Here is a 13841-nt window from a genome sequence, read left to right as displayed (position 1 = left end):
CAGAACCACACGGGGGGACCTAGTGAATGACCTGCAGAGAGCTGGGACCAAAGTAACAAAGCCTACCATCAGTAACACACTACGCCGCCAGGGACTCAAACCCTGCAGTGCCAGACGTGTCCCCCTGCTTAAGCCAGTACATGTCCAGGCCCGTCTGAAGTTTGCTAGAGTGCATTTGGATGATCCAGAAGAGAATTGGAAGAATGTCATATGGTCAGATGAAACCAAAATAGAACTTTTTGGTAAAAACTCAACTCGTCGTGTTTGGAGGACAAAGAATGCTGAGTTGCATCCAAAGAACACCATACCTACTGTGAAGCATGGGGGTGGAAACATCATGCTTTGGGGCTGTTTTTCTGCAAAGGGACCAGGACAACTGATCCGTGTAAAGGAAAGAATGAATGGGGCCATGTATCGTGAGATTTTGAGTGAAAACCTCCGTCCATCAGCAAGGGCATTGAAGATGAAACGTGGCTTGGTCTTTCAGCATGACAATGATCCCAAACACACCGCCCGGGCAACGAAGGAGTGGCTTCGTAAGAAGCATTTCAAGGTCCTGGAGTGGCCTAGCCAGTCTCCAGATCTCAACCCCATAGAAAATCTTTGGAGGGAGTTGAAAGTCTGTGTTGCCCAGCGACAGCCCCAAAACATCACTGCTCTAGAGGAGATCTGCATGGAGGAATGGGCCAAAATACCAGCAACAGTGTGTGAAAACCTTGTGAAAACGTACAGAAAACGTTTGACCTGTGTCATTGCCAACAAAGTGTATATAACAAAGTATTGAGAAACTTTTGTTATTGACCAAATACTTATTTTCCACCATAATTTGCAAATAAATTCATTAAAAATCCTACAATATGATTTTCTGGAATTTTTTTCTCATTTTGTCTGTCATAGTTGACGTGTACATATGATGAAAATTACAGGCCTCTCTAATCTTTTTAAGTGGGAGAACTTGCACAATTGGTGGCTGACTAAATACTTTTTTTCCCCACTGTAGCTATTCTTCTGAGATTTCCGTCTGAATCCATTTGAACCGTGTTACTGTAGCACAGTGGGGGTGGTGGGGGGATGTGGAGTATGACACAGAGGTAAAACCATTTGAAACAATGACAGACCCCTCCCCCTCTCCCTCTTTATCAATCAGAGTCCTGACACGGGTTGGAGAGATCGATCTCTCTTTCGCATGGGGCTGACACCAGCAGAGCTCAGGCCAAGCTTGTTTAACAAGCGACATCCTCGCTACCAATAAAAAACATATTTTTCCCCCTAAGGCAGCTCACAGGGCAGCGCTGGCGGTATATATTAGCCATAACTTATTTTTAAAGGCTGGATTTATAGACCCCGGAGTGGGGATATATGACAACCCTGTTGGCATGAATTATTCCAAAACAATTTGATAGATCTGATTATTAATTCTGGGACATGAGCACACTTACAGCAGAGACTGCTTGTAAAGGTTGGATTTATCATGTTGACATTTGGCTAGATGATGCTCTACTTCTCTTTCTCAATGCGGTTGTTCAGGGCTCTGTCCTTCAGGGGTTTTTCCCTTGGAAGACACCAAATACAAAAATGCCCTTTTCGTCTGTCTTTCCCCTCTTTTTCAATGAGAGAAAGGATTGTGTTACTAAGAGATTACAGCCTTGCTCACAAATGTACACACACACACACACACACACACACACTGCCTGTCAGTGATCATGAGACACAGTGTGCAGTCTGCTCGTGGAACATACATCGTGTAGCACGCAAGTGAAAGGTCAGGCCCATCAACATCCATCTCTAATCCAAACAGCAGAGCCTCCACCCATGTGAAACCAGCCAGAGATGGGAGGTAAGAAAGGCACCAACACATTCATGACAGTTATTTTCCAATCACTTTGGCACATTTTTCAGATGTAAGTGGTATATTTTCAAAATTCTACAAAACTCTAAACTGATAACACTTGTAATGTCCCTATCTTATGTTCAGAACCTTTGACTGTGCATTAATTGCAGTTTCACACATCTTTCACCCCTGAGTCATTCATGCAAAATCAAAATGTTCTGTGAAATACCATGAGAACATTTATTTTACATTTTAGCAGACACTCTTATCCAGAGCGACTTACAGTTTGTGAGTGTATAAATGTTTTGTTTTTTCATACTGGCCCCCCGTGGGAATCGAACCCACAACCCTGGCATTGCAAGCACCATGCTCCACCAACTGAGCTACACGGGACCAATAAATCTGATAATGATAGGCTCACCATTTAGTCATTTTAACTATCATAGAATCCAATCGCAAAAAATACAAGATACACATTTCAAAACTGTTATTTTTGTGTGCTGAATAGAAGTGCTGAATAGAAAGAATAGTAGATGGTACATATAATTTTCCATACAGTATTTGACTATACATGCACCATTTTGTAATAATTTGTAATCAATGACAGGTTGTGAGCATGTTGAGAAATATTTCTGTGTTACAGTTTCATTATCCTAATACTGTACATACATAGAACAAATCATCAGAAACAGGATTGTAAAGTAGGTGGCTTGTAAAGTAGTTGGCTATTGTAAAGAAGTTGGCTACTGTAAAAACATAGCATGGTGTTGTATGGCATTTCTGCCCCATGAAACATTGTACAATATCACCTTCTTCGTGACTTGTCAACTGATACAGTATTGCCTGTCTCTCCGCTTGAAATTCATCAGCTTACAGTGCATCAATGAAATTCAGATAATGAGTGGAATATATTATATACAACCCATGTATTTCAGCAGTGCATTGTACACTACAGTCGTGGTCAAAAGTTTTGAGAATGACACAAATATTAATTTTCACACAGTCTGCTGTCTCAGTTTTTATGATGGCAATTTGCATATACTCCAGAATGTTATGAAGAGTGATCAGATGAATTGCAATTAAATGCAAAGTCCCTCTTTGCCATGAAAATGAACTTAATCCCCCAAAAACATTTCCACTGCATTTCAGCCCTGCCACAAAAGGACCAGCTGACATCATGTCAGTGATTCTCTCGTTAACATAGGTGAGAGTGTTGATGAGGACAAGGCTGTAGATCACTCTGTCATGCTGATTGAGTTAGAATAACAGACTGGAAGCTTTAAAAGGAGGGTGGTGCTTGAAATCAATGTTCATCCTCTGTTAACCATGGTTACCTGCAAGGAAACACGTGCCGTCATCATTGCTTTGCACAAAAAGGGCTTCACAGGCAAGGATATTGCTGCTAGTAAGATTGCACCTAAATCAACCATTTATCGGATCATCAAGAACCAAGGAGAGAGGTTCAATTGTTGTGAAGAAGGCTTCAGGGCGCCCAAGAAAGTTCAGCAAGCGCCAGGACCGTCTCCTAAAGTTGATTCAGCGGCGGGATTGGGGCACCACCAGTGCAGAGCTTGCTCAGGAATGGCAGCAGGCAGGTGTGAGTGCATCTGCACGCACAGTGAGGCGAATACTTTTGGAGGATGGCCTGGTGTCAAGAAGTGCAGCGAGGAAGCCACTTCTCTCCAGGAAAAACATCAGGGAGAGACTGATATTCTGCAAAAAGTACAGGGATTGGACTGCTGAGGACTGGGGTAAAGTCATTTTCTCAGATGAATCCCCTTTCCGATTGTTTGGGGCATCTGGAAAAAAGCTTGTCCGGAGAAGACAAGGTGAGCGCTACCATCAGCCCTGTGTCATGCCAACAGTAAAGCATCATGAGACCATTCATGTGTGAGGTTGCTTCTCAGCCAAGGGAGTGGGCTCACTCACAATTTTGCCTAAGAACACAGACATGAATAAAGAATGGTACCAACACATCCTCCGAGAGCAACTTCTCCCAACCATCCAAGAACAGTTTGGTGACGAACAATGCCTTTTCCAGCATGATGGAGCACCTTGCCATAAGGCAAAAGTGATAACTAAGTGGCTCGGGGAACAAAACATCGACATTTTGGGTCCATGTCCAGGAAACTCCCCAGACCTTAATCCCATTGAGAACTTGTGGTCAATCCTCAAGAGGCGGGTGGACAAACAAAAACACACAAATTCTGACAAACTCCAAGCATTGATTATGCAAGAATGGGCTGCCATCAGTCAGGATGTGGCCCAGAAGTTAACTGACAGCATGCCAGGGCGTATCGCAAAGGTCTTGAAAAAGAAGGGTCAACACTGCAAATATTTACTCTTTGCATAAACGTAATGTAATTGTCAATAAAAGCCTTTGACGCTTGTAATTATAGTAACATCTGACAAAAATATCTAAAATCACTGAAGCAGCAAACTTTGTGAAGACCAATACTTGTGTCATTCTCAAAACTTTTGACCACCATTGTACATCATTTTGGTTCAGTAGTTATCAATTTTGAGCAGTTTGATTAAGTGATAGTTAAATGTATTGTTAAGAAATTACAAGAAAATATATAAAAAATAAAGTGAATATTACATGTTGAAAAGAAGACTGAATATGTATCAACAATGAAAGAGTGATTTGGTGCAGTGAACAAGTGACTGTGAATTTGTTTGTTGATTGTTGCGCTTAGAGTTGTGAAAATGTACCACATACTTGTGAAAATAGCACCAACTGTAATCACCAAGCACTGAAGTGAGTTTAGCCCCTCAATCTGCTCCAAATGAATTACACTTTAATGAACTCGCAAAGAAAAGATTAGATTCCCTTTGGATCCTGCCACTATGGAAGCGATGGATAGTTGCTCTGTAGGCTGCAGCAGTAACCTGGTGAACCTGCAGGTGAGGACTCTGTCCTAAATACTGAGCCATCAAAAGTGAATAGCTGATGTAACCAAACCCTTGACATTGACTTATAATGCCAGGTCTGCGCCTTTAGACCCAGCTTATTACCCCTGGAGCAATCTCACTAAGACTTTAATAGAGTTGACTGGTCATTCAAAAAAAATACCCTAGAAAGCGCAAGAAAAATGCTGGCTATATATAGATGCCATCCCTTGTGACATGTAACCTTGAGAATGCCAACTAGCTGAAAAGGTTTGAGAGGGTTTATCTAATGTTCCTTCGTTAGATTTTAGCTAATCTTTCTCTGGCTTGCATTAGTTGTTGATATTGTTGTTGTTGATGTGCATAACTGAGGGAGAGAGAGCCTACCTTTTCTTGGTTGTATGATCAATAGGACTGTAAGTGGTATTGACATATTTTCAGAAATCCATTCAGGTGTATTTTGTGGCTTTTGGTGAATGCGTTTTAATGATCTAAAGTCGCGCTGTTGCAACTGCCTGTAAACACAGTCCAGTTCAAAGTGAATGATGACAGGAATGTGTGGTAAATAAAGGCATACTGCAGCTCTGATTGGCTCTGGCACACCGGTCTGCGTAGACTCTGGTCCTGGATGAGAGATGTTTTTATTAGTTTTTATTTACTGCAGTGTCTACTTATTGTCCAAATGCATGGCCGCTTTCCCATTCTATATTGCTATAGAATTTTCACAAATTCTGCCTTAGTACAGTGGGGAAAAAAAGTATTTAGTCAGCCACCAATTGTGCAAGTTCTCCCACTTAAAAAGATGAGAGAGGCCTGTAATTTTCATCATAGGTACATGTCAACTATGACAGACAAAATGAGGAAAAAAAATCCAGAAAATCACATTGTAGGATTTTTTATGAATTTATTTGCAAATTATGGTGGAAAATAAGTATTTGGTCAATAACAAAAGTTTCTCAATACTTTGTTATATACCCTTCGTTGGCAATGACACATGTCAAACGTTTTCTGTAAGTCTTCACAAGGTTTTCACACACTGTTGCTGGTATTTTGGCCCATTCCTCCATGCAGATCTCCTCTAGAGCAGTGATGTTTTGGGGCTGTCGCTGGGCAACACAGACTTTCAACTCCCTCCAAAGATTTCCTATGGGGTTGAGATCTGGAGACTGGCTAGGCCACTCCAGGACCTTGAAATGCTTCTTACGAAGCCACTCCTTCGTTGCCCGGGCGGTGTGTTTGGGATCATTGTCATGCTGAAAGACCCAGCCACGTTTCATCTTCAATGCCCTTGCTGATGGAAGGAGGTTTTCACTCAAAATCTCACGATACATGGCCCCATTCATTCTTTCCTTTACACGGATCAGTCGTCCTGGTCCCATTGCAGAAAATCAGCCCCAAAGCATGATGTTTCCACCCCCATGCTTCACAGTAGGTATGGTGTTCTTTGGATGCAACTCAGCATTCTTTGTCCTCCAAACACGACGAGTTGAGTTTTTACCAAAAAGTTCTATTTTGGTTTCATCTGACCATATGACATTCTCCCAATCCTCTTCTGGATCATCCAAATGCACTCTAGCAAACTTCAGACGGGCCTGGACATGTACTGGCTTAAGCAGGGGGACACGTCTAGCACTGCAGGATTTGAGTCCCTGGCGGCGTAGTGTTTTACTGATGGTAGGCTTTGTTACTTTGGTCCCAGCTCTCTGCAGGTCATTCACTAGGTTCCCCCGTGTGGTTCTGGGATTTTTGCTCACCGTTCTTGTGATCATTTTGACCCCACGGGGTGAGATCTTGCGTGGAGCCCCGGATCGAGGGAGATTATCAGTGGTCTTGTATGTCTTCCATTTCCTAATAATTGCTCCCACAGTTGATTTCTTCAAACCAAGCTGCTTACCTATTGCAGAATCAGTCTTCCCAGCCTGGTGCAGGTCTACAATTTTGTTTCTGGTGTCCTTTGACAGCTCTTTGGTCTTGGCCATAGTGGAGTTTGGAGTGTGACTGTTTGAGGTTGTGGACAGGTGTCTTTTATACTGATAACAAGTTCAAACAGGTGCCATTAATACAGGTAACGAGTGGAGGACAGAGGAGCCTCTTAAAGAAGAAGTTACAGGTCTGTGAGAGCCAGAAATCTTGCTTGTTTGTAGGTGACCAAATACTTATTTTCCACCATAATTTGCAAATAAATTCATTAAAAATCCTACAATGTGATTTTCTGGAGAAAAAAATTCTCAATTTGTCTGTCATAGTTGACGTGTACCTATGATGAAAATTACAGGCCTCTCTCATCTTTTTAAGTGGGAGAACATGCACAATTGGTGGCTGACTAAATACTTTTTTCCCCCACTGTATGTAATTCCCAAACATTCTAAGAATTTAAGAAAACGTGAAAATGACCGTATCTAAGTGCTAGCTTGTCAGATTCTTCCTGGGGGCGTATATGAACCGATTTTTATAAGATTCTATGTTGCTAAAATACGCTCAGTTCCACTTTAAAAGGAGTCAGAAAACACCTCTGAGCCAGTCCCATGAGGATGTTGTCTTCCATGAACCGCCATGCCTTCACATTTTATATCACTCTGCTTAGAACTGAGTGCTGGTTTGGCTGTTATCTGCTTGATGGGATGAAGGAACGGGAATGTCCTCAGATGTGTATTTGTCTGCAGATATGCATGCATAAAGAATCACACAAATACAAGAATGGTGCCGGAGGAGATGGTTGCCATTTTACAGACCCCTAACCAATTGTGCTATTATGTGTGTTTTTTCGCATTATTTGTAATTTATTCTGTACGTAATGTTTCTGCACTGTCTCTTATGACTAAAAAGAGCTTCTGGATATCAGGACAGTGATTACTCACCTCGTATTGGACAAAGATTTTTTCTTCAACAAGTCGGACGCGAAGGATATTCTACAGACACCTGACAAGGCCCAAATCCCCGTCATTCGCATGAGAAAGACGTGGACGTAGGTCGGGGTGCCTTGCAGGGATCCAACGGCGAGCGAGCAATCTGCCTCTACCATCAGTCCTATTAGCCAACGTACAATCATTGGAAAACAAAATGGACGACCTAAGATCAAGGATATCCTACCAATGGGACATTAAAAACTGTAATATCTTATGTTTCTCCGAGTCGTGGCTGAACGACGACATGGATAACATACAGCTGGCGGGATATACGCTACATCGGCAGGATAGAATGGCTGACTCCGGTAAGACAAGGCATGGCGGTCTGTGTATATTTGTAAACAACAGCTGGTGCATGAAATCTAATATTAAGGAAGTCTCAATGTTTTGCTCGCCTGAGGTGGAGTATCTCATGATAAGCTGTAGACCACAGTATTTACCAAGAGAGTTTTCTGCTATATTTTTTGTAGCTGTCTATTTACCACCACAAACTGATGCTGGCACCAAGACTGCACTCAATGAGCTGTGTAAGGCCATAAGCAAACAGGAAAACGTTCATTCAGAGGCAGCGCTCCTAGTGGCTGGGGACTTTAATGCAGAGAAACTTAAATCTGTTCTACCTCATTTCTACCAGCATGTTAAATGTGCAATCAGAAGAAAAAAACTCTAGACCACCTTTACTCCACACACAGAGAAGCGTACAAAGCTCTCGCTCGCCCTCCATTTGGCAAATCTGACCATAATTCTATCCTCCTGATTCCTGCTCAGAGCAAAAACTAAAGCAGGAAGCACCAGTGACTCAGTTAATAAGGAAGTGGTCAGATGACGCAGATGCTAAGCTACAGGACTGTTTTGCTAGCACAGACTGGAATATGTTCCGGGATTCTTCCGATAGCATTGAGGAGTACACCACATCAGTCACTGGCTTCATCAATAAGTGCATCGACGATGTCGTCCCCACAGCGACCGTACATATATACCCCAACCAGAAGCCATGGATTACTGGCAACATCCGCACTGAGAGCTGCCGCTTTCAAGGAGTGAGACTCTAACCCGGACGCTTATATCCTGCTATGCCCTCCGACAAACCATCAAACAGGCAAAGAGTCAATACAGGACTAAGATTGAATCGTACTACACCGGCTCCGACGCTCGTCGGATGTGGCAGGGCTTGCAAACTATTACAGACTACAAAGGGAAGCACAGCCGTGATGACTCCCGTAGCCGATCTGAGTAAGACTTTTAAGCAGGCCAACATTCACAAGGCCGCAGGGCCAGACGGATTACCAGGACTTGTACTCCGAGCATGCGCTGACCAACTGGCAAGTGTCTTCACTAACATTTTCAACATGTCCCTGACTGAGTCTGTAATACCAACATGTTTCAAGCAGACCACCATAGTCCCTGTGCCCAAGAACACTAAGATAATCTGTCTAAATGACTACCGACACATAGCACTCACTTCTGTAGCCATGAAGTGCTTTGAAAGGCTGGTCATGGCTCACATCAACACCATTATCCCAGAAACCGTAGACCCACTCCAATTTGCATACCGCCCCAACATATCCACAGATGATGCAATCTCTTTTTCACTCCACACTGCCCTTTCCCACCTGGACAAGAGGAACACCTATGTGAGAATGCTATTCATTGACTACAGCTCAGCGTTCAACACCATAATGCCCTCAAAACTCATCACTAAGCTAAGGACCCTGGGACTAAACACCTCCCTCTGAAACTGGATCCTGGACTTCCTGACGGGCCGCCCCCAGGTGGTAAGGGTAGGTAACAACACATCTGCCACGCTGATCCTCAACACAGGGACCCATCAGGGGTGCGTGCTCAGTCCCCTCCTGTACTCCCTGTTCACCCATGACTGCATGGCCAGGAACAACTCCAACACCATCATTAAGTTTACCGACGACACAACAGTTGTAGACAACATAGGGAGGAGTTCAGAGACCTGGCCATGTGGTGCCAGGATAACAACCTTTCCCTCAATGTGATCAAGACAAAGGAGATGATTGTGGACTGCAGGAAAAAAAAGAGGAACAACAAACTATCATGGTCCAAACACACCAATACAGGGCACGACAAAGCCTATTCCCCCTCAGGAGACTGAAAAGATTTGGCATGGGTCCTCAGATCCTCAAAAAGTTATACAGCTGCACCATCGAGAGCATCCTGACTGATTGCATCACTGCCTGGTATGGCAACTGCTCGGCCTCCGACCGCAAGGTACTATAGAGGGTAGTGCGTACGGCCCAGTGCATCACTGGGGCCAAGCTTCCTGCCATCCAGGACCTCTATACCAGGCGGTATCAGAGGAAGGCCCTAAAAATTGTCAAAGACTCCAGCCACCCTAGTCATAGACTGTTCTCTCTGCTACCGCATGGCAAGCGGTACCGGAGCCCCAAGTCTAGGTCCAAAAGGCTTCTTAACAGCTTCTAACCCCAAGCCATAGACTCCTGAACAGCTAATCATGGCTACCCAGACTTTTTGCATTGTAATTTGTGAAACAAACAAGAAATAAGACAAAAAAACAGAAAACTTGAGCGTACATAACTATTCACCCCCCCCCCCCCCCCCCAAAGTCAATACTTTGTAGAGCCACCTTTTGCAGCAATTACAGCTGCAAGTCTCTTGGGGTATGTCTCTATAAGCTTGGCACATCTAGCCACTGGGATTTTTGCCCTTTCTTCAAGGCAAAACTGCTCTAGCTCCTTCAAGTTGGATGGGTTCCGCTGGTGTACAGCAATCTTTAAGTCATACCACAGATTCTCAGTTGGATTGAGGTCTGGGCTTTGACTAGGCCATTCCAAGACATTTAAGTGTTTCCCCTTAAACCAGTCGAGTGTTGCTTTAGCAGTATGCTTAGGGGCATTGTCCTGGTGGCAGGTGAACATCCATCCCAGTCTCAAATCTCTGGAAGACTGAAACAGGTTTCCCTCAAGAATTTCCCTGTATTTAGCGCCATCCATCATTCCTTCAATTCTGACCAGTTTCCCAGTCCCTGCCGATGAAAAACATGGTGTTCTCTAGGTGATGAGAGGTGTTCGGTTTGCGCCAGACATAGCGTTTTCCTTGATGGCCAAAAAGCTCAATTTTAGTCTCATCTGACCAGAGTACCTTCTTCCATATGTTTGGGGAGTCTCCCATATGCATTTTGGCGAACACCAAATGTGTTTGCTTATTTTTTTCTTTAAGCAATGGCGTTTTTCTGGCCACTCTTCCGTAAAGCCCAGCTCTGTGGAGTGTACGGCTTAAAGTGGTCCTATGGACAGATACTCCAATCTCCACTGTGGAGCTTTGCAGCTCCTTCAGGCTTATCTTTGATCTCTTTGTTGCCTCTCTGATTAATGCCCTCCTTGCCTGGTCCGTGAGTTTTGGTGGGCGGCCCTCTCTTGGCAGGTTTGTTGTGGTGCCATATTCTTTCAATTTTTTAATAATGGATTCAATGGTGCTCCATGGTATGTTCAAAGTTTCAGATTTTTTTTATAACCCAACCCTGATCTGTATTTCTCCACAACTTTATCCCTGACCTGTTTGGAGAGCTCCTTGGTCTTCATGGTGCCGCTTGCTTGGTGATGCCCCTTGCTTAGTGGTGTTGCAGACTCTGGGGCCTTTTAGAACTGGTGTATATACACTGAGATCATGTGACACTTAGATTGCACACAGATGGACTTTATTTAAGTAATTATGTGACTTATGAAGGTAATTGGTTGCACCAGATCTTATTTAGGAGATTCATGGCTAAGGGGGTGAATACATACAGTGGGGAAAAAAAGTATTTAGTCAGCCACCAATTGTGCAAGTTCTCCCACTTAAAAAGATGAGAGAGGCCTGTAAAAAAAATTCCCAAAAATCACAATGTAGGATTTTTAATGAATTGATTTGCAAATTATGGTGGAAAATAAGTATTTGGTCAATAACAAAAGTTTCTCAATACTTTGTTATATACCCTTTGTTGGCAATGACACAGGTCAAACGTTTTCTGTAAGTCTTCACAAGGTTTTCACACACTGTTGCTGGTATTTTGACCCATTCCTCCATGCAGATCACCTCTAGAGCAGTGATGTTCTGGGGCTGTCGCTGGGCAACACGGACTTTCAACTCCCTCCAAAGATTTTCTATGGGGTTGAGATCTGGAGACTGGCTAGGCCACTCCAGGACCTTGAAATGCTTCTTACGAAGCGACTCCTTCGTTGCCCGGGCGGTGTGTTTGGGATCATTGTCATGCTGAAAGACCCAGCCACGTTTCATCTTCAATGCCCTTGCTGATGGAAGGAGGTTTTCACTCAAAATCTCACGATACATGGCCCCATTCATTCTTTCCTTTACACGGATCAGTCGTCCTGGTCCCTTTGCAGAAAAACAGCCCCAAAGCATGATGTTTCCACCCCCATGCTTCACAGTAGGTATGGTGTTCTTTGGATGCAACTCAGCATTCTTTGTCATCCAAACACGACGAGTTGATTTTTTACCAAAAAGTTATATTTTGGTTTCATCTGACCATATGACATTCTCCCAATCCTCTTCTGGATCATCCAAATGCACTCTAGCAAACTTCAGACGGGCCTGGACATGTACTGGCTTAAGCAGGGGGACATGTCTGGCACTGCAGGATTTGAATCCCTGGCGGCGTAGTGTGTTACTGATGGTAGGCTTTGTTACTTTGGTCCCAGCTCTCTGCAGGTCATTCACTAGGTCCCCCCGTGTGGTTCTGGGATTTTTGCTCACCCTTCTTGTGATCATTTTGACCCCACGGGGTGAGATCTTGCGTGGAGCCCCAGATCGAGGGAGATTATCAGTGGTCTTGTATGTCTTCCATTTCCTAATAATTGCTCCCACAGTTGATTTCTTCAAACCAAGCTGCTTACCTATTGCAGATTCAGTCTTCCCAGCCTGGTGCAGGTCTACAATTTTGTTTCTGGTGTCCTTTGACAGCTCTTTGGTCTTGGCCATAGTGGAGTTTGGAGTGTGACTGTTTGAGGTTGTGGACAGGTGTCTTTTATACTGATAACAAGTTCAAACAGGTGCCATTAATACAGGTAACGAGTGGAGGACAGAGGAGCCTCTTAAAGAAGAAGTTACAGGTCTGTGAGAGCCAGAAATCTTGCTTGTTTGTAGGTGACCAAATACTTATTTTCCACCATAATTTGCAAATAAATTCATAAAAAATCCTACAATGTGATTTTCTGGATTTTTTCCCCCTCAATTTGTCTGTCATAGTTGACGTGTCCCTATGATGAAAATTACAGGCCTCTCTCATCTTTTTAAGTGGGAGAACTTGCACAATTGGTGGCTGACTAAATACTTTTTTCCCCACTGTATGCACGCACCACTTTTCCGTTATTCATTTTTTAGAATTTTATTAAACAAGTAATTTTTTTCATTTCACTTCACCAATTTGGACTATTTTGTGTATGTCCATTACATGAAATCCCAAATAAAAATCAATTTAAATTACAGGTTGTAATGCAACAAAATTAGGAAAAACGCCAAGGGGATTGAATACTTTTGCAAGGCACTGTACATAGTCAGTTGTTTGCTTCCTCTTTGAAATATGTTCTTGCATCCTTGTAATAGACATGTTGTAGCAAACCTTGACAAAGCCTTGACAAGCCTTGACAGAACTGGCATTGTACAATAACTTTACCATATTCTGTGAAAATATATTAAATGCATCCTTATAATAATATAAAGAGAGTATCTGCATCTTTGAGGGAGAGCGCTTTGAAAGAATATAACCGCTAGATTTCTATAAAAATACCAACTTTGGCATGCATTTGTTAGTCAAAGGCAAGGAGCGATTTAGCCGGCTCACTGTGTCCCACATGAGAAGATGTGTCAGACTCAGAGAGTTTGCTATCAGAGTAATGGGCCAAATATTCCATTCTCCAGCTCCTCTCGTCCGAGCCACGGCGGAGCCACGCTCTGCTCAATTAATCCTGCAGGTTTTAATGACCCTCGAAGGTGACTCGCTAGATAAGTGCAATTACACTGGAATCAAGGGTGCTGCCAATTAGGCCTTAAGTTTCCCTCCATCTCCTGCAGTGGTTCCACGCCTCCTAGAGGGTCAGCCTGTTTGTGACTTCATTAGCCAGGTTCTAAAAGAGGAAATTAACGTCCCCAGCTAACACCTCCCAGAGCACAAATAAGGATCAGAAACAACGTTTGTACATACAGTGGGGGAAAAAAGTGTTTAGTCA

The sequence above is a fragment of the Coregonus lavaretus genome (assembly GCF_964263955.1).
Source record: "Coregonus lavaretus genome assembly, chromosome: 12".
Classification (NCBI taxonomy): domain Eukaryota; kingdom Metazoa; phylum Chordata; class Actinopteri; order Salmoniformes; family Salmonidae; genus Coregonus; species Coregonus lavaretus.
This window is presented reverse-complemented; position numbering follows the sequence as displayed.